Source organism: Ambystoma mexicanum, chromosome 12, assembly GCF_040938575.1.
Source record: "Ambystoma mexicanum isolate Mex_15411 chromosome 12, UKY_AmexF1_1, whole genome shotgun sequence".
Classification (NCBI taxonomy): domain Eukaryota; kingdom Metazoa; phylum Chordata; class Amphibia; order Caudata; family Ambystomatidae; genus Ambystoma; species Ambystoma mexicanum.
The window spans coordinates 1,163,112,367-1,163,133,820 of NC_090936.1; the positions used below are offsets into that span (position 1 = coordinate 1,163,112,367).

General features: G+C 50.4%; 1 protein-coding gene across 1 annotated transcript in view; it reads right to left on the bottom strand.

Moving 5' to 3' along the window:
- The window catches only part of TBK1 (TANK binding kinase 1), an 814,893-nt gene that overhangs the window by 371,689 nt on the left and 421,750 nt on the right, over positions 1-21,454 (bottom strand). The gene's annotated exons all lie outside the window — the stretch shown is intronic.

Consider the following 21,454-nt stretch of genomic DNA (forward strand, 5'->3'; position numbering starts at 1 on the left):
AACCAGATTAGCACCTTCAATGGGTTCTCGGGCCTGAAAATAAATACCCCTAAATCGAATGTCATGCCCATAAGTGAAGATGACCCCACCACCAGAGGTAGGAGGACCCTTTGTGGTATAAGAGTCGAATACTCTGCCACGCCATACCTGGGAGTTAGTCTGCCCAACGGCCTGTCACAAAGAGGAGGTGAACTCCCCCTCCCGCCCCCCTAATGGAAAAAATAAGATTGGACCTGGCATAGTGGGCCTGCCTTAGTTGTCATGGACGTATGGTGACTGTGAAAATGAATGTCCTCCCCCGCCCGCTCTACCAGTTTACTGTGCTTTCCGTACCCCTTCCGCAATACTTATTTGATAAACTAAAGTCCATGGTTGTCACATTTGTATGGCAAGGCTAACGACATTAGATACACAACCTTAACTCCATAGCCTGGGGATCTGTGCGAGGATTTGCATGGTCATACGGCAGATCGCACCACTGCGGTGCAGCCAGTGCCCAGGGAGGAGGAGCCCAGGCATTTTCTCAGAGTACTTTTTGTTTATTTTTGTGCCGCACCACTGGCTTTGTGTCCTCTCCCCGCTTCCTGGTTTGCTCCCTCCACCCTCCCCTGATTGGTTCTCCAAAGATCTTATCAGACCCTCCCAGGGTAGCCCTCTGCCTGGCAACCCCTGCAGCTAAGGTCCCCAAGGTAAAGCGCGGCTCCTTGATGGGCATCTCCCACTAGTAATAATAAATAATATTAATTATAATAAGTAATATTAATAGTGTCTGCAGGCGTCAGCTGGGGAAGCCAGAGCCTGCACCCTACCCTGACAACCCTGCCACATTACAGTCTCAGACTTAGTTGTGTCCAAAAATGTCAATGTGAAAGTATTTACAATTGCATTGTGAAAACTAGGCCTTTTTCCCCCTTATACAGGACTCTCAGACTTAGGTTTACTTCTCTTTTCTCCATGGCATTGTGAGAGAATTGCCATTCTGTGGTTTTACCTATTAGCAAAGCATTCATCTAGCAAACTTTCTACCTTTCACCGAGTGCCTGTCGTCTTGTCAAGATTGTCTACTATTGTCTCATCTCTCCCTGTCTCGTCTGTCAGCGCGTCCTTCCCTAGTGTTCTCCCCTCCCGTCCCCCCTTCCTCTTCTCGCCTCACCCCACCTACTCTATGGTGCTCTCTGTCTCTATCTTTTACAACTGCTTCTCTATAGACTATCCTGCTCTCCTCACTAAATCTGGTAGGAAGTAGTTTGAAAAGGACATCCTGGTCTCCAACCCAGGCCACCCTATCGCTGACGCCTATACCAGTGCCTCCTCTAGGCAAACCCTCACCGACATCCTCTTTGTCATTCCCTCGCCAGGCCTATGGACTCCTCATATGGTCTCTATGCTTTCTCCTTTCTCTTTTTCTATTAATGGTGGCACCCGGTGGGGGGCCCTCCTGCCTCCTTCGACTCCTCTAAGGTCATCATAAATGTTTACCTGAATGGTACTGTTCTGGTCCAAGGCCCTCAGGCCAGTCTTCTCCTCTTTGATAGATGCTTACTGCGCCTCATCAATTTCCTGCCTTCTCTTGCCGTCCCCTCTCTTCGCTCCATGGCTTCCTTGCCTCCCACTGCTGTCTCCTCCTTGGCTACATTGCCCTCTCCTCCTTCCTCCTCTGCCCTCTTCCTTCCTCCTCTGCCCCCCCCCCCCTCGGGCCTCTTCTACACCTTCGCAGGGAGTACCTCTGATTTGTACACTTCCCCGATGTCTTTCAAGGGTGGCAACCTTCTCCATATTGCCACTCTAAACTCTCGCTCTGCCGTCAAACACTCATCTGACATCTGCTGCTCCTGGAAGTACTTGATCCAGATTACCTAAGTCTCATGGAGACATGGTTCACGACCACCTCCGTCACAGGCTTTTGCACTCTCCTCCCCGTCAGCTACAAGATCCTCTCCGCGTCCAGGTCCAACCTCTCCGGAGGGGGTGTAGCGCGGATCTTCCCTGAGTGGATACCTGCCTCTGTCATTCCTACGCAGGCCTATTCCTCTTTTGAATGCCTCATCTGCAGGCTCTCTCGCTCCGAGCCATTCCCTTACTGTGGCTGCTATCTATCGGCCACCTGGTCAGATCTCCCCCTTCCTCTCTGAATGGGCGGACCTCTCCTTTTCCCTCCTGGTCTCGACCACTCAACTCCTACTTCTTGGAGACTTTAACATCCACATGGATGCTTCCTGTCCTTCCCTCTGGACTCTTTCGCGACCTCTGCAACTCTCACTCTCCTCTGGCCCGACTCCCTCTGCAGGGCACACTCTGGATGTACTGATCTCTTCAGACCTTTCCCTTTCCATCCCTCTCACAACTCCTCTCTCCTGGAGTAATCACATTCTCCGCCAACTCCAGCACTGCCACCCACCTCCTCGATTATCCGACCCATGAAGCGTGTGTCAGTAGAGGCTTTTGCTGCCACTTTCTGACCTCCCCTCCCTCTATGGCGGACTCACACCCTGACACAGCCCTCTCCATGCTCCACTCTGCTATATCTGATACTCTCGATGTTCTTGCCCCTGTCGTGAGTATCCGCTTGAAGCGCAAAGCAAAGTGCAACCCCTGGTACGACTCAGACCTTGTCACCCTCAAACGGAAGTACAGGGTGGCTGAGAGGAAATGGCATGCTTCTGGTACATCCTCTGACAAACTGGCCTGCCGCCTGCTCCAAAGGCAATACCGGCTCGCTGTCTGCACCAAGAAGAGAGCACACATCCAAGCCTGCATCTCTGCGGCATCTAACAACTCGGCCAAACTCTTTAAAATCTTCAAGGAACTGGCCAATTTTGCTTCAGTCTCTACCTCTCCTGTCCCCTCCCAAGCCCACTGCACGGCTCTGGCTTCTCATTTCATCTCAAAAACTCAGGACATCCTGTCCTCCCTCCCTCTTCCTCTCCCCCCCTCTCCCTCCCTCCCTCTCCCTCCCTCCTTCCACCCCTTCTCCCTGCTCTTCTTCGGCCACCTCTCCTCCCTCCTTCTCTGCCTTTCAGCTGTTCTCACCTGTTCTCCCCAGATGAGGTTTCTAGACAAGTCCGATCTATGAAAGTCTCGTCAAAACCAGTCAATCCCTGTTCCTCCAAAACCATCAAGGACCACATAGACTCCCTGGCTCCTGCTCTCGCCGACTTCTGCAAAAACTCCTTCGCCACCAGAGTCTTCCTTCCCATCCCTTCTGAAGTACTCCCTTGTGAAGAAACCGTCTGCCGACCCATCCTGCCCGGCTAACTATCGCCCAATCTCCATCACTCCTTTCCTGGGCAAACTCCTGGAAAAGCTGGCCATCTCCCAGTTTAATCTTCACACTGATTCTGTTGGTTGTCTTCATGACCATCAGTCTGGCTTCAGAGCTGCCAGGAGCCCGGAAACTGCTCTCCTGAACATCTGTGAAGACCTGCTCTCCAACCTGGATTCCGTGTCCTCATCTTACTTGATCCTGCTTCTGCCTTTGACACAGTCAACCATGCCATCCTGCTCAACTGTCTCCATGATAACCTGGGTATCACCGGTCAGGCCCTGGCATGGCTGACTTCTTTCCTCTCTGATCGACCCACCCAGGACCAACTTGGGTCCTTCCTCTCCTCTATCTCTATCTCTATGTCTACCTATGGGGTTCCCCAGGGGCCTAACCTCTCCCCCTGGCTTTTGAACCAATACCTGGCACTTCTTGGCCACCACATTGCCGTTCTCTGCCCCAACTTTCAGTGCTATGCGAATGACTCAGCTCATTTGCAGACTCTCCTCAGCCACCTCTTCTTCTTTCATCTCTGACTATCTGCCTGATGATCTTTGCTTTAATGCCAGTAAGACTGAGATTCTCCTCATCAGCATGCTCCCTCCTTTCCTTTCACTCTCTGGCCGGCCTCTCTCGGCCCTCTTCCTGCTCCCACCTGCAAGGCTAAAAACCTTGGGGTCATCTTTGACTCCACACTCTCCTTCTCTCCTCACATCTCTGACGTCTCTAAGAAATCACACTACCATCAGCACCTCCTCAGAGGTATTCTTCCTTTCCTCTCTTTCCCCCAGAAGCTCACTGTCTCCAAAGCTCTGGTTCTCTTTAGGCTGGACTACTGCAACAGCCTCGTTCTAAATCTGCCTGCTTCCACACTCCGCAACTCATCCAGAACAAGACTGCAAGACTTGTCCTTGGCTTCAAGCCCAGGGATCGTATCTCTCCAGGACTGAAATCTCTGCACTGGCTCCCAGTGGCTGCGAGGATTAAGTTCAAAACCCTCTGCATTGTCCACAAGGTCTTCTGGGGCCTCAATACCATCAACTCGCTCTTCCTAAATATCTTCCTTCTCAAGCTCTACGCTCATCCACCTCCAACTCCCTCAAGGTCAGTCGCTTCTCCAAGCAACGAGTCGGAGGTAGCCCTCTCCCTTCGGCTGGGGCCTCCCTCTAGAACAGACTCCCTGAAACTTGAGGAGAACCATCTATGGTTCCGGAAGCACCTCAAAACCTTCCTCTTTGCTTCTGCTTTCTCTCCTCCTCTCCCCTGCTGAACTTGTGGCTGAAATTGAAACTGCACTGGTTACCTGGCCACCCTCTGATATCAGGCACAGGTCCCCTCTCCCTCCAGTGCACACCTGCACTGCCTTCCTGGCAACCCCTGCACTTGGGGACTGCTTTTCTGTATCCCTACAGTCCTCTACCAGTATTTGGCACCTGATGTCTGCACTTACCCTTGCACTTGCCACCAGCTGGCTGCATTTTACTCATTGCTCTAATTTATTCTATTTTATTTATTCTATTTGATCCCATATACAGCACTATCCCCTCCCTCTTCCCACCGCACTTTTCCCCTTCCCCTTCCACTGCTCTTGCGCAATCTGAATGACACCTGGCCTAGTAAGATTGTTGTCTCTTATCTTCCCACTGTTCCCCCTCCCTTGCCTTGTCGCGCCTTGAAACACTTCTGTAAAGGCATGTTATAAATGCCGTATCATATAACGGCCTGGGGGAACTCTTGCCCTTGGGGGCTGAAGGGTGCAAAAAGCCCAGCAGTGCACGGAGGTGAAGGCCCCCCGAACGAAAGAGGGAGGATAGAGAGATCAAGAGAAACAAAAATTGAGAGGAAAAATATTCCCTATAAACGAAGCTGAAAGTGCACAGAGGGAGCAGAAGCGAGGCATCGGAGCTCCAGCTGGGGCACCACGTGCACACCAGGAAAGCAACACCACCCCCGGAAGGCCAACGTCCGGCAAAGACAGTGCAGCAGACACCGGACAGACCAGGCACGACAGCGACGTCCCAACACCGCGGCATAGATGGGCTGGGGCAGCGTTAAGATCCAAGCAAAACGTTGCACCCTAGGGCCCTCCGCAACACCCCTGCATCCCCCATCAGCCAGCTGCGAGGACCAGGGCCTCTAATGGCTGAGACGTGCACAGACCACCACGGCCCCACGTGGCCAGAAACACCTAAGCAAACCCTTGTGACCCGGTGGTGCGCTGCAGGAGACAGATCCACAAAACAGGGCAGTACAACAGCCACTAGCCAGGGCGACAGAGAGCCTTACTCAGAGGCACACTCCGTGGAGCCATAGAGGTACATCAGAAGCAGGCACTACAGGAGCACTAACACCTTGGGCCACAAAGGACTACACTCCCATAAAGGAGCGCTACACACACTCAAGATCATCTCAGGCGAGTGTAAGGAAAGCACGCAGCGGGCCCCAAAGTCGAAAGAAGGGCCGAAAGGACAGAGCAGGTTACTTCAGTAACTCGCTTGTGCAAAGAGGGGTTTTTGTCCAGCAACATACCTTGGTCGGAAGCAGAGACTCACGCCTGGGACTTAGTCTACGGGGCTCACCTGGAAACCACAGCAAGCATGCGAGGGAAGAGCCAAAGCGAAGTATTGGTCCAGGCACCCAGAAAGAACAATAAAAGCTAAAGAACAACAAACCCACTAGCAGCGTGGCCTGCCTTCAGTGATAAATATCAGGGGGTCTGAATCCAGCAACCGCACACAAACTCCAAGAATTCCGCTGCACAGGGGCAATCATGGAGTCACCACTCCTGATGGAGCTCCCAAGCATCCCAGGAGCGGATCAAGAAGCTTCTACGAAAGCAGACATCAGGTTGCTCCTGGAGGAAATTAGATCCTTGAGAGGCAGCATGTCTTCCACTGTGATGGCTTTGTAAGACGGAGTTGACAAAATAGAGGACAAAGTGGAAGCCTTGGAAAATTATCAACAGTCAAGCGACTGGTGGAAATGAGAACAGAAGGCTGTTTCCAGGTACAAGAGCAGAAGAACGCGGATCTCGCAGCGAAGGTCGATGATCTTGAGAACAGGGAGAGAAGATCCAATATACGCATCCAAGGCCTCAAGGAAGCACCAAACGAAACCCCAGCAAGTCTGGAAAGGCAAGTAAAAGCTCTAATCAACTCTCTTCACCTCTCCCTCACCCCGGACTTGGAGTTTGAAAAAATACATTGGGGTGGGGGCGGGAGGGCCACCCCCCAAAAGGGCCGCGATCAGATCTAGAAATGTGCCCAAACTACTGTCACAAAATCAGAATTGTGTAGAAAGCAAGAGAACAAGACCACAATGACTGAGGGCTCGCAAGTAAATCTCTATCAGGACCATTCAGCCGCTACCCTCGCCAAAAGAAGAGACAGTCGCCCTCTTACTACGTGGAGCAAAGAATCCGTTACAGATGGGGATTCCCATTCGCACTATCCTTTAAACATGGCAACGAAGAAGTAGTGTCGGCGGAGGAAGTGAAGGGTGTCCTGCAGAGTCTAACAGGGAGGCGAGCAGGTGCAGCTGAAATGGATGAACTTCTGTCGTCCTCAGAACCACCTAGAAGGCCAACAGGCCCATGGCCCAAGAGGGGGCGAACCAAGGGCACAAGGAAGTTTGAAAGATTTAATAGGCCATGAGGGACCGGAGTAGATCCAGTGGTCAAGAACAGAAGCAATACCACTTTCTTTTTTTTAAAAGTATTTCTTCCAGTCACCCTCTGCTAAAGAAAGCAGGGAGTCAGGCGCAAAGGGTGAAGCTGCAAAAGGCAGCCATAAAGTGCACATTATGTTCAATTTAGTTACGGTTTTGGGGGAGTCTCCCTTAGTGTGGCCCTATGGTTCTTACTAGGGTGTTTTCAACCATAAGGAGGCTTTTTTGTTCTGTTGGTTTTTGGGAGTCCAGGGGCAGGGTTGAAGGGGGCTGGCAGGGGGAGGAGGGGAAGAGCAGGGGAAACGAAGGGTCAGAGATCAGGTACCAGGGGTCTTCAGCATGATTCGCACTTCCATAATATGGCACATAGCGCATTGACAAGGGTTACGATCATGGAGAAAGCTACGCCACGTCAACCAATCGAGATGCAACACTCTGCGCCATGTAAGCTTGAGGCACGAATGCAGCTATATATGAGCATCGCCAGAAGATCAGCCAATGGCTAACAATCCAGTTTGGTTTGGGTCTTTAAATGTAAAAGGCCTTAACGCGCACCCAAAAAAGATCCATGCTGTTGCAGGCCTTCGCCCTACCAGGCTTGGATGTCCTTTTTGTACAGGAAACCAAGTACAGGTGGGAAGAGGAGTATACCCCAAAAGGGAGACAATTGGGGGGGCACCATCTGGGCTTCCGGACCAATTAAGAAGGGTGGAGTGGGGGGGCGCTGTTGCGCACAGAGGAAGATGGTGGCTTCTGTGTAAGCTCCGGCAGACTGCGGTGCTGTAAGCCGGGATAATTGCTTGTAACTGTCCCAATTCCCCATGAAACTTGAGAGGAGCCTGCAGTAGCACCCTCGGAAGACGCACAGAAAATTTGAGGCCAGACGGAGAAGGGATCGCCGAGTAATAAGCCCTACAAGATCCCACGGCACGTGGAGGAGCGGCAACCGAGCGCGGCGGGGAGAAGCCCGGATCCAACCTACGCAGGCAAAAAAAAAGCAGGCGAGTGCGCTCACGGGGGGAGAACCGCGGGCGCCCCAAACAACCTAAGTGCCTTCGGACCCTCTCGCGGTCGCCCAGATGGACCGAGAGAGAGGGGAAGACTCCGGTACGCACCGCATCGCAGGAGCCGGGTGGTAAGGCGGACAACCCCCACCTCCCCCCGCCGAAACATGCGACTCGCCCTCAGAACGAATGAAAGCCACGTAGAACGGCACCAAGGGGGCATAAACTGAACACTACAGGCACCGACAGAGGTATTCACAGTGCAGAGTGGGTCCCCCCCCTCGATTTACACGTGCCCCGGAGTTAAAGAAGTAGCACGAACGCTAGGCAAGGCACGATGCAAGAGGCATAGACTGCTGTCTCAACCCTCACGGTGGACAGGCCACGAAATTCCGGAAAAAAAGGTCTAGGGAAAAAGGGTCTGCTGGTAAACTGGTTAACGATATCCGGGCCCTAACCGCACTGGCAATTGGGGCATTCATAGGACATATAAATGCAGCAAATACTCCCACAAGTCAGACGGAACCTCCGGCTAATTTAACGTTGAATTCAACTGGATCGGCGACGATGCCCAAGAACTTTGGCCCCAAAAAGAACAGAGGCACAATAGACAAATATACAACCGCAATCCAAAAAGACACGGCACCAGAGGTCGAATGGGAGATGGAAGCACAGGACAATCAACCCCTTCCCACAGCAATGATGAACCTCCAGGAAGTTTTCACGGCCATGCAGCAGGGCTTCACAACGCTCACTGAAAAACTTGACGGGATCACAGCCAGTGTGTCCACCATGAAAGCACAACTTGACAAGACCACCTCTCGTATGACAGAGGCTGAATCAAGAATATCAGGCACGGAAGATGCCCTAGAAGCATTGAAATCCACAGTTTCCACTATGGCCATTGAACTGGGCACTGTGAAAACCAAATGTGAGGACTTAGAAGCGAGATCTCGGAGGAACAATGTTCGTATTATTGGGGTCCCGGAAGACGCAATTAAAGGGCAGATGGAAAAACCGATAGAAGACCTCCTACGCTTGCTACTAGGGGATCCTGGATGGTCCCCGATGTTCATAGTGGAGAGGGCACACAGATCAGCGGCCCCGAAACCTAAGCCAGGGGCTTATCCGAGACCGATCATAGCACGTGTACTGAATTACAGGGACAGAGACCTGATGCTGAGAACCTCCAGAGAGAAACAGGAGCTGAGATGGGAGGCAAATACAATACGCATCTACCCGGATTTTACGATGGCAGTCCAACAGGAACGGAAACTCTTCAATGGGGTCAAGAAAATGCTACGGGACCGGCAAGTGCAATACGCGATGCTTTACCCCGCCAGATTGAAAATCCAACAAGCCCTTTTTCTTTACAATCCCTGAGGAGGCAGCGAACTTTGTAGAGACACATATTCCTCCGAATAAGGAGCGATCTGCAACTGAGAGTGACTAAGAAGGGGGAAAAATGGCCACATTACCACCAGCACGCCAAGGAACGAAACGGACAACAACAAGGCAGGCTCCACACGGAACTGTACACTAGGGTGCGTCGGAATTCAACTCACATCGACTGCCGATATACACCCTAGACAGCACGATAAGAGCGAGTAACGGGACAAAACCAAAAATGGTTCATCTCCAGTAGCAGCACCGAAGACGCCGCAGCCCCCCCTGTAGAAGGTGCTTAAGATGTTGAAGGGAGGGAAGGGATGGACAATCTATTGCACAGTTGAAGTTTGGGGCACTGTGAGGGTGGGGGCTGGGGGGACACAGGGGATGTTGGGGGTTTGTTATTTACAAAGGGCGGAAAAAAGAAAAAGCATACAGGGGAATGACACGTTTGTACCAAAGCACACAACGGGACGCTACCGGAGCGCAAACCAAAAGGAATACGTTACAGACAATGGGTAAACTAGGCAGAGATGATATGAATGCGATAAGATGGAATGTAAGGGGCCTTGGGTCTAAGATTAAGAGGAGAAAGATCATGGCATATCTAAACAGACAAGCTGCTAAAATCATCTTCCTACAAGAAACACATATTGGTCCAGGACAGACTGAACATGTGATACCCAATTGGGGCTCTTATCAATACTTCACCACGTACTCTAGACGAGCGAGAGAGGTCGCAATACTACTGCATAAATCGTTACCATTCCAGCCAATAGAGGCAGAGTGCGACCCGGAAGGGAGATATGTGCTACTGCATGGTAATCTCTGTGACGAAGAAATTGTCTTCCTAAATATATATGGCCCAAACATAGACCAACCAGAATTCTATGCATCGATCTTCGAGAAACTATCAAGCTTCCCAACAGCTCAAGTTATCTGTGGGGGGGACTTCAACACTATCTTGAATGTACACCTTGATCGCACATCCACTCAATCTAGGACACTAACTAAAGCTGCCCAGTCAATCCTCTCATATATGTCAGACCTGAAGTTAAGGGACGCCTGGAGAGCACTACACCCAGACACGAGGGACTATACGTACTATTCATCAGTCCATGATATGCATTCCAGAATAGATCTATGGCTAATGGACCCGGGCAGCAAGACATGGGTCACAAATTCCCACATTCACCCTAGGACATACTCTGACCACTCTCCGATACAACTAACACTGAGAATCCCAGATAAGACATATTCCCGCCCACCATGGAGATTTAAGCCGGAGGCACTGAGGGATCTAGTTTATAAGAACTCAATGGAACAACACATACAGGAATATTTTGAGTTAAATGAAAACTCGGTCTCCACTCAGGCTACTTTATGGCAGGCATTTAAAGTATGCATTAGGGGGCAATCGATATCCATAGAAGGTGGAATACTGAAAGATATTAGGGGACGGTTAACTCGACTAGAGACACACATAGCGTCCCTACAGGCCCAATATGCGACCACTCCAACGCCCCAAATTAGCTTAGAGATCAAAAACGCGCTTGACGATTACATCGAGGCAGCAGACCAAGAGATCAGATACTTCGATAGACCAGTTGCAGCACGTAGGTATGGAGAAGGGGAAAGGCCAGGAAGGCTATTGGCCAGGACTGTGCGAGGTGAAAGGGCCCCCACGACTATACCCTGTATACGATCAGCGGACGGTGGAGTAACCGCTGACCAGACAAAAGTGAAGGACACTTTTTATGCATTCTACAAAGATCTATATTCACCACAGAGCACTGTCACAGATCCCGAAATAGAACAGTATCTTTCCCAAATACCCACAACCCTCATAGCAGATGCCACTAGGGAATCACTAGAACAACCCATCACTGAGGCTGAGATTAGAGAAGCAATTAAAGCACTCCCCAGCGGGAAATCGCCGGGCGCAGACGGGTTGGGGTCGGAGTTCTATAAAGAATTCAGCCAATTGCTAGTGCCCAGACTTCATGCAACATGGATAGAAGCGATACAAAAAGGAGAGCTCCCAGAAACTACAAGAGAGGCAATAATAACACTGCTGCTCAAACCGGGGAAGCCTCCTGAAGACTGCGGGTCATATCGACCACTCTTTAATAAACACGGACGCTAAGATGCTAGCAAAGATTCTGGCCATCAGACTCACGCCGCTGATGCAATATATGGTTCATGAGGATCAGGCTGGGTTTATAACAGGCAGATCCACGGCAACTAACATAAGGAGATGTCACCACATCATCTCCACCATTCCCCCCGAAACCCAAGCGGTAGCAGTATCTCTAGACATGAGGAAAGCGTTCGATACAGTCTCCTGTTTTCCAGGATAAACAGTGCCTGTATAGCGTTTGCGTGGGGTGGCCACCCGAGATTAAGCTGGAGGTTTATGTCTGACACGTATCCTACGGGTGGACTTATGGCACCTGACCTGGAAGTGTACTACCTCGCGGCACAGGCACACCATGCAACGAGCTGGGCCACATCCTTCATAGACCCTGGCCCCTCACCCCCCATATCAGTGGAGCGTGAAGCAGTGATGGCGCTGCAAAGGATCACTAGGCCGGCCCCCGAGCACTACAACGCAATAAATCCAACCAAAGTCACAATCACGGCATGGGCAAAAATCACGGAAATGTTTGGGGCCAGTAAATTATACCATCCAAGCATGCCAATCTGGGGCGATCCTTATGCACCTCTATCTGAGGAGAGCGTAGTAGCGAAGCACTGGAGCTCGAGAGGAATAACACAATGGGGACAGCTGTTCCTGGAGAAGCAGTTTGTACTCTGGGAAGACATTAAAAACGTATTGGGTAACACAAATACACAAACTTCAATACGCTCTAGTGGAAGACACTTCACGTCGTATGTTCCCTTCATTCCCGAAGGAACCAGAAATTAACATGGCATTAGGCTACATCTACACGGGGGGAACACAGAAGATAACCACCTCAGCGTTATACAAGATTATAATACAGACACGACCGAGAGTGAATAATTCAGCCAGGGGCAAGTGGGAGCAAGATCTGGGACAACAGATTGAGGATCAAGAATGGTCTCAGATATGCTCACTAACCAAACAAATATCGTGCAACTCAAGATTTAAGCTGATTCATTATAAGATAACACATGGGACACACTACTCCCCAGCCAAACTCAAGAAAATATATCCCACCTTGCCCGGCAACTGCCCCAGATGCAACAGTGAGAACGTGAACATATTTCATATGCTTTGGGATTGTATTAAACTGAAACAATAATAGGCAGATGTATGTGGAGCACTGGACATGATGGCAGATCAGCCAATGGAATGGTCCCCGAAAATATGTATGTTGGGGGCGGTGGGTAAGATGAACCCGACATGGCGTAAACTGCTAAATGTAAGCCTACTAATCGCCAAAAGGGCCATACTGATGAGGTGGAAGAATACAAGCCCCCGACCAGAGAAGACTGGAATAAGGACATGATGTGGGCCAATGATAATGAGGAATTGTACATTTAATCTGTGTTACCCCCCTCTAAACCTAGAAACATATGGTTGAGATATAAACAATACCTAACAGAGTTAAACAACCTTGAAACCCCAATCTCTGTATAAATCCCGCCAGCCTTGGTTGTGTAAAAAAGCGGAATGTATGGTATAATGATATGTCCATAACCTCTGTGCAAATATATAAATAAAGTTGTTAAAAAAAAAAAAAAAGAAGGGTGGAGTGGGCTTGCTGTATCGCGCATCCCTGGGTTTGCAGATCACCCAGGTGCACAGGCATATAGAAGGGAGGTACCTGGCAATCAATGGGACGATTCGGCCAAAGAGCAGTCACATTATATTCAGCCTACGCACCCAACAACCAACAAATAGCCTTCAGTCAGGAGCTCTTTGCCTTTCTAGACAAATGGAAAACAGGGGTGCTGGTTTGTGGAGTGGTTTTTAACATGGTATTGGAGCCAGCTATGGATTGGGTGTCGTATAGGGTGGTAGGGTGGGAGCACCCCCGCCCCGCCTCACCCCACCAAGGAGAGGTCTCTTCTAATCCTTGCTGCAAGAACACTTATTGGTCGACACATGGAGAGCATATTTTTATTTGTTTATTTGATTTAATCAATTTAATGATATTTACAAAACAATGTTGAAGAAGGAAAATGCTGAAGAAGAAAAGGGAAGAAGAAGGGGAAAAGGAGGAAGAAGAAGCAATAAAAAGAAGAAAGAAGAGTAGGTGGAGGTAGAGAAGAGAAGAAGATCACAGAGACAAGATGTGTTTTAAAGTCTATGTGGTGGCGATTGTCCAGGTGTTCCTTTCTCCACTCATTAAGCGACCCCACCAGAGTTCCTCCTCCTTTGTGTATGATCCCGAAAGGTGTGGTAGCAAGAATTTCTCGCCTTTTGTCTTTGTTTCTGGACAGTTTAGTAGCTGGTGACGTAAGGTTTCAACCTCTTTTTCATTTTTGCAGAAATGGCATTTATCTTTGTTGCTTAGCCCTCTGAGTTTTAGGATCTCGGTTTCCAGAAGGTTTAGGCCCGCTCTCAAGAACAAATTTCTGGCAGATTTGCTGGGGAACTTGCTCAGGTAGTTTGGAACGATGTTTAGTTTGTTTTGATAAGGTGGAAGATGTCTGACAGATTTCGCCTTTGCTGTGTTGTCCACGGTTTTGATCCAGTCGAGCTCGCCCATTTTCCTCTTTATTTTTTTTTCGGTTGTCGGAGGAGCTCGGCCTGCGAAGCATTGATTTCCAGTAGTTTCCGTTTACACGCTTCTTCCCAGGATTTTAGCGCGCTGCAGCGTGCGCCCACAGTTTGAGCGTATTGAGGCGAGTAGAGGCGGTCGGTCCGGAAGCAGTGTTTTCCTGTACAGCATCATACTCTTAATCTCCGTCTTCCCGCCCAAAGAGAGAAGGCCTAACTCTCTTCTGATTAATAACATGGAGGTTGATTTGGGCAGACCTAGAACCGTACGCCAAAAATAACCCTCCAGTTTCAGCCACAGGGGCACTGGCGTGTGCGGGAGAGCTTCCATTGCGTAGGTAAGAGACGGAACCACCTTTGAGCGATAGAATCGGACCGCCGGCAGCAAAGAAAAACGTCTGAATTTCTTGTCCAGTGCACGTGCTTGTCCCGCCAGTTTTTTTGTTTTGTCCATTAAGAAACACTGCAAAGATGTGTTGATGCTTGAGCAATCGAGAATGACTCCTAAGTATTTGAACTTGTCGACTTTTTCTAGTGGAGTCCCCTCCAGATACCAGGACAGTTTTTCTTTTGTGCGTTTGGCTTTTTCCAGGACCAATATCTTGGTCTTGGATACATTGATGGTGAGGTCGTTAGCTCGAATGTATACAGCCAGGTTGTCTAACTGATGCTGGAGGCCTATGGGGGTCAGGTCCATTAAGATCAAATTGTCTGCGTACAATAGCCTTGTTGTTCTCTGCCCCCCCATGGATGGAGGAAAAGAACGGATGGATTGTTCAGAATCTTTGAAGTCAATGAGGTAAGCGATAAAAAGGGCCGGGGCTAATGGACGGCCATGCTTCACTCCTCTTCCCACTGGAACTTCTGCCGATAATAGGCCCGCTTGATTCAGCCTCAGTCTGAGCTTAGTTTCTTGGTGCAACGCTCGGATGGGATGAGCGATTTCAGTGGGACAATTCCAGCGTCTCAGTTTGTCCCACAGGATTGTTCTGTTCACCTGATCAAAGGCTTGGGCCAGGTCGATAAACGCCAAAAAGACACGTGGCATTCCTCCCAGGACTTTGCTCTTTAGTGCGCTTAAGTACAGGATATGTCACCGTGCCGTTGTTTTTGGTTAACCCAGTTTGAAACAGGTCCATGCACGGAGCCTGGAGTGCCCATCTCTGGAAGTGTTGTATTAGTATTGCTCCAAAGACTTTGTCGATGGTGTCCAGCAGTGCAATGGGGCAGTAATTCTTTGGTTCTTCTTTGCGCCCCTTTTTGAATATAGGCACCACGATTGAGGTAGTCCATGAGGAGGGAATTTGCCTTCAATGTTTGCAGCGTTTGAAGATTGCGCTTATCAACGTAGACCACTCCAGTGGGTTTTGTTTGAGGTCAAAGTTAGTAATTCCATCCGGTCCCGGCGCTCTCGATGGTTTGAGCTTATGAAGAACATTAATAATCTCCTCTTCGTCGGACAAGTCGACCCAGGGATCCAGTTGAGTGCTGGACTCCGTGGTATTTTGCACCAGCGGTGGCTGGAAGAAGGATTTGTAAAAGTTCGTCCAGCCTTCTTCGCTTATTGGGTTTGTTTGTAAATCCTCCGTAGGGGCGGATGTTGATCTTAAGACCAGAATTCTCGCGGGTGGTGGCCGGAGAACAATTTCAGCATGGCTTTCGCATCCTGTTGGTGTAAGTGTAGTTGGTGTTGCCTGATCCAGGATTTGTAGGTTTGCCGAGCCTTGTTGAAGTTGGCTTGATTTTCTAGTGAAGGATGTTCGCGCTGTTGTCTTTTCATTTTCCTCACTAAGCGCCTTTTCTCCACCAGTTCTTTGCTGTACTCATGAGTGAAAGGTTTGTTGGGACGTCTAGTCTTGTTGATTGATATGTAAGGTACCAGGAGAGGTTGGTAGTCTGGTAGTGCTTTGGACAGTGCTCGGTTCCTTCTTTTTGATAGTAGTTCGTAATCTTCATGAGGGAGGTTACCGATAGTTTAAGGTGTTTTTTTTGGTTGTTGGTCTCCACTTGTGCAAGCATGTGTAGTTTGTTCGTTGCGCGGGTCTCCCACTTCAGGACCAGCAGATTGTGGTCGCTGGCCATGGACTTTGGGCTTCGAATTAATTTGTTAAAGCTGCCAGGTGTCTACTTAAGAAAATGTGATCAATGTCCGCATGTGAGTTTCCTCTCTCCCAAGTGGGAGGTCGATTTTCTCTTAAAAACAGGTCCCCAGCGCATAGTAAGTCTCTAGAGGACATCAAAGACAGCCACTTTGATCCCTGGCTTTTTCTCGGGGATACAGAGGAGCGAAGGGCGCAGCTTGCGTCTTGCTGGGGCCAGGTGGCATTTAGGTCACCGCAGAGTATCAAGAGAGCCTCGGGGGAGTTCACGCAGGCTTCGTCGATGGATTGCCCGATCGAGGCTATGAAAGAGGTGTCGCTCGTGACTGTGGGGTTCCAGTAGACGTTGATAATAATTAAGAGCAACTGAGTAGAAGAACCCTTTTCTTCTGAGGGCAGATCCCAGCTTACCACCGTAGCAAGCAGATGAGTGGAGGATTTCAGTGGTTTTTTTTAGGTGTAAGCCGCAGCCACAGCGGATTGCTGTTGTAAGGCCGGAAGACAGACGACCAAAGATCCCTTTTACAGCCAGAGCGCACGCTATGTCGTATCCGTCCATGGTGGGGCGTTCTGTCATCCAAGACTCTTGAAGGCAGACAATGTCGAAACATCCCAGATTCAAATCCCCTTTCTTGGTCAGGTGAAGAAAACCCTGAGTGTTCCACAACCCCAGCGCTATCTCTTCTTTTTAAGCGAGAGGGCCTTTGGTATCCAGGCCCATAGTTGCACAAGTGGCGCTTGTTTGGTTATTTGTAGAGGTTCGGGGTCCTCCGGTTTGGTACATTGGGTGACAGTACGTTGGATCTTGGCCGTTGGACCGACCGGGAATATTCCTATTCCCAGTGGGTCTTTGTATACGTTTTCTGATCTTGGCTTATCCTGCGTGAGTTGGTGTGTGGCGGTCGCTGAGTAAGATTTCGTAATTGCGCCCCGTGTTGGGCCACCTGAAGTGTTTGGTTCTTTGTTAACTTGCTGATTGAAGTCTGTCGAGTCGAAAGCCTCAAAGGTCACTTTTGGCTTGCTAATCGAGTTTGTGGAGTGACAGGGTTTTTGGGACCTGACTAACTCTGCGCTTGGTCGTGGTGAAGTGGGCGGCACGCTCTCTTCTAGTTCGAACAAGTCAAACCCCAGTTTCAGCAGATTTTCGGCCGCCTCGGAGATCCTGGTTTTGACCCAGTTGGTGGGTACGTGTAGGTATGCGTTCGCGGTTTTACCCTTGTGGAAGGGTTCTACCAGGACAATGTCTTTAGTTTCCACTCGTTTGAGCGACGGCACACATTTGAAGAGCTGGAGCACAAAGCCGCGGTTGAGAACCAAGTATTTTTTGTTGTCCGGTAGTTGTTCAATCTTAAAAGGTACACTCTTATTTGGTGTGGGGAGCCAATTTCCGCAAGACACGCTTAGGGCTGGATCTTAGGCCGTGCTTAGTCTTGTTTTCTGTGTTGGAATTTTCAGCGTGCTTAGGCCTGCCGGGTTGCCGTTTGACCCGGGTGGCGTGCATCCATTTCTGCGTTTGCGCAAGGTCTGGTGTGGGGGAGGGGCGGCTTTCTCCACCCTCCATCGAGGGGGGGATTGAACACAACTAGAGTGCCCTTCTCCTGCCTTTTTAAATGAGCGATTTGAGAGTTCCCGAGTGGGGGAGCTGATGGTCGTCGGTCCCCAGGTAGATTTTTTGATGAGCTTCTTGCAGCGAGTTTCCAGAGTCTGAAAGGGTGATGTCTCCTCATCCCTGTGCAGAGACTGACCGCTAGCCTCATGGTCGTCAGAAAGCGGGCAGACGCTAAGGTTGAGTATTTCCTCCTCTTCCTCAGATGCTCCCACCTAAGAGGTGGGGGGGGTGTCACAAGTGAGTCTCTCACCCTCCGTATTTGAGTTTTCCTGGTGGGCAATGATTGCCGATGGTTCGATGTGGAGCGGTTTCCCCGTCCAAATGTGGGGTCTGCCTTCCTTTGTAGCGTTAGGCTCTCTGGTCTGGGTCGGCTGTGACACGGCTGAGTTGGTGGTTGTATTTTGATTTTCGAATACGGCGAATTTTTTGTTTGCATGTGCAGTTTCCTTTACATTTGAATCTTGGGTCAGGTCACAGACAGGTAAGATGACGATCACTTTGTTGTTGATAGCGCCGTTTTTAGTTATCGTACTGACTTGGGTTTGCTCCCAGTGGGCCCTCGAACTGTCGTCACCGGACCTGATGTTTCCGTTAGCCTTTTTGATGTGAAGGTCGACCAGGCGGAAGGGGTCTGGGAGCTGGAGTCGCTGACTGGGGCTCGTGTTGGCACAGGAGAGGGGGTGTTTCTGACTTTTGGTGCCCCTGCCTGGGCGGTCTCCTCTTCTGCCTGGCGTTTCTCCATTCTGCTGTATAACATGTTTATGTAGCCTTCCAAGAAGATAAGACGACTGTTCATCATTGCTGTGATCGAGGTATGGTCTTTCAGGGAGTCGTTTATAGACTCATACAATTTGCAGAATGGTGCGAGAGCCAGTGTTACTGTGGACATAATTAGCCTTATGTCTGTCTTCTTAGCTGGGGAATCTTTAGGGAAATTTCCTGGTTGGTCACTAGAGCGCCGATGTCTCGTAGGACTTGATGGAATGTGGGAGCCAAGGCTCTAGTTCCGCACTGATGCCCCTCGGATTGCAGAGCTGTCGGGGGGCAATGAGGCGGGACTCCTGATCTCTGGGAATACGGTGGCCTGGGTTGGAGGGGGTCCTCATTGCCTCCATGCAGGGCCCCCGCGGTCGCTCCTAGGGAGGCGGGGCCCTGAATGGTGTCGGGGGAGCCACATTTTTCCGTGAGGAGCCCCATCGCAGACGGGGCCGAATCCGAGGGGTGCCGCTCCTGGGGGTTTGGTGTGTCTGAAGCACCCTCCTTGGTTCGCCTGGGGCCCAGCTGGCTTGAGGCTGGGTTGGGGGTGAGCGGCATAGCCGCGAGGGTGGGGGAGGAGGGTACGAGCGGCCTCCCCATTCGTGATCCAGGATTTAGAGAGGCCTTCCTGTGTGTATCCTGGCACCTCGGGGTCTGCAATATACAATCCTCCTCCACGTCCTGTGTGAGAGAAGCGTGCTGTTTTGATGAGAGCGGGCCACCAGGTAGCGGTGAACCAAAATGCCATCCGACTCTTGCTTCCGGCACAGTGCCGGTAAATAAATCTCGTGTGAAGTCTATCGAGATGGCTGGACCCACAGCGGGCGCCCCTCCCGAGTTCTTTATGAGAGATGTTTGGTCTAAAACTACTTTCAAAATCTTAGCATCTGAGAGTTCTTCGCTAACAGTTGTTTTTTTTTTATAGAAAGTTTGCAAAGAACTTGTTACTGGCCGCTGACGCGTCCTCCTTTGGGGACGAATTCTGAGATTTTAGAGACGGGTTTGGCAGTCTGATGCGCGGAGTCGACTGCGCTTTGAGGCCAGATTTTTGTCTCAGGTGGGCGCATCGTTTTCTTCTTGCTGGGACCCGCTTTTTCTTTTGCTGGATGGAGTTTGTAGAGACATGTTGGGATTTGACGTTGCTGCCCGGCAACTGGTCGCTCAGGATGGCAGCTAGGGTGGCAGACTCCGTTGGTGCCCTCTTATCAGCTGTATCCAGCCCCTCCTCGGCCTCCGACATTCCCTCCGGCAGCCGAGGACTGGGGTGGTGCAGGATGGGCACCACTGTCAATTTTGGCGGTCCTGGGTCAGTGTTTCCTGATCTTGTCAGGGATGGAAAAACCCCCTCTCCGCTCTGGCGGCCCCTCCCTTGCCGGCAGAGGGGTAGTGAACGGGAAGAGGGGTGAAGGCGAGGTCCCCGCTGCCTCGCAGACAGCTGACACAGAATCGGGTATTCTGACCCCTTTGCTCCCATGACCTCCCGCCAGAGCCTCCTTACCTTGCGCGGGCGGCGTTTCCTCTCCTCCGAGGGGCGACGCTGAACCCGCCTCGTACAGGACGGGGCTGCGGGCGGGAAGAGGTAGCTTCGTCGGGAGACGCTGATGAATTTCATTAGGTTCCATGAGGGGTCTCCGGGTCCTTCGCCAGTGAACCTGCTTGAGTCCAATTGTAGCGCGGGGCACCTGCCTCACCGCGGTTGGCCCTGCCTCCCGACTCAGGGGAGAAGAGTGTGACGCCAGGGGGGCCATACCTTTTGTGAAGCTCCTTAGGCAGCGGCCCTTCATCTCCAGCTGGGTTGCGTCGAAGTGCTGAGAAAGGAAGAGAACAGAGGTTTTGCTGCCTTTTCCTTTTGCCGCCCTTGCTGCCATAGACTGCAGAGACTGCAGAGACTGCTACTCTGCAGCTACTCCGCACATACTCCTCCTACTCTCCCCCACACCAAACATTCACCCGTATTGAATACATCTTCCTAGAGGCAGCGCAAGTGCGCAACCTTGCGAAGGTGTCCATTGATCTAGTGGGTTGGTCAGATCATGACATGAGCACCATACACCTAGATCTAGGACCGGGTTCAGCCTAGACAAAAGATGGATCGGCAATGACCTGCTATTTAAAGATCAGGTATTTAGGAACTCACTCCTTTCCGAGATTATGGATTTCTTCACCCTTAATGACATAGACGATCCTCGCCGTCCGATAATCTGTGAGGCAGCGAATGCGACGGTTAGGGGTCTACTAATAGCGCAGGGTAGGTTCATGAAAAGAACCAGGCTACTGAGGGAAACATGTCTTCAGAGGGAACTTAAGAACGGAGAAGTAGGCTTAGCTAGAGGGGAAGGAAATCCAGCAGAATCTTTGGCAACCATAAATCAATTAAGACAGGAGCTCAAAGAGTTATGGAGTGAGAAAGCCTTAGCACACCTCAGGTGCGTCAAGCAAAAAGTTTATGAGAAGGGGGATAAGGCCCTCATGCTACAAGCAGCAAGACTCGGGGCAAAGTGCGGGAAGAGCAGTATATAAAAGCAAGAGCCAACAAGGTGAGATGTTAATTAGTTTAGTTTAAGCCCACTGAAATTACAACACAATCTGATAAGCAAGAGTTAAAAGCTGCTCCTGGGTTTCGGCATCACCCAGTAACAAGGAAGGAATGGGAAGATAGTATATCACAGAACAGATCATGCCGCAAAGTAAACGTCCACATGAAAAGCATGCTGTCCCCTTTTGTTACTTATATATGGCCCACTGTGCTTTAAATATCATTTTGACCAAATTTGTATTTAACACATTCCCAAACACACATATTTAATGTCAGGTAGATGGGTTTGTATGGCAACAGTTGGCCTTGCCAGCTCTTCTAGGATACAAGCAGGAGATAAATAGCTCCCACTCCTGCCAATGTTGAACCCTGCACTTGATAGACTGAAGCCCATGCACAGTCGGGCGGTGCTCATGTCACAC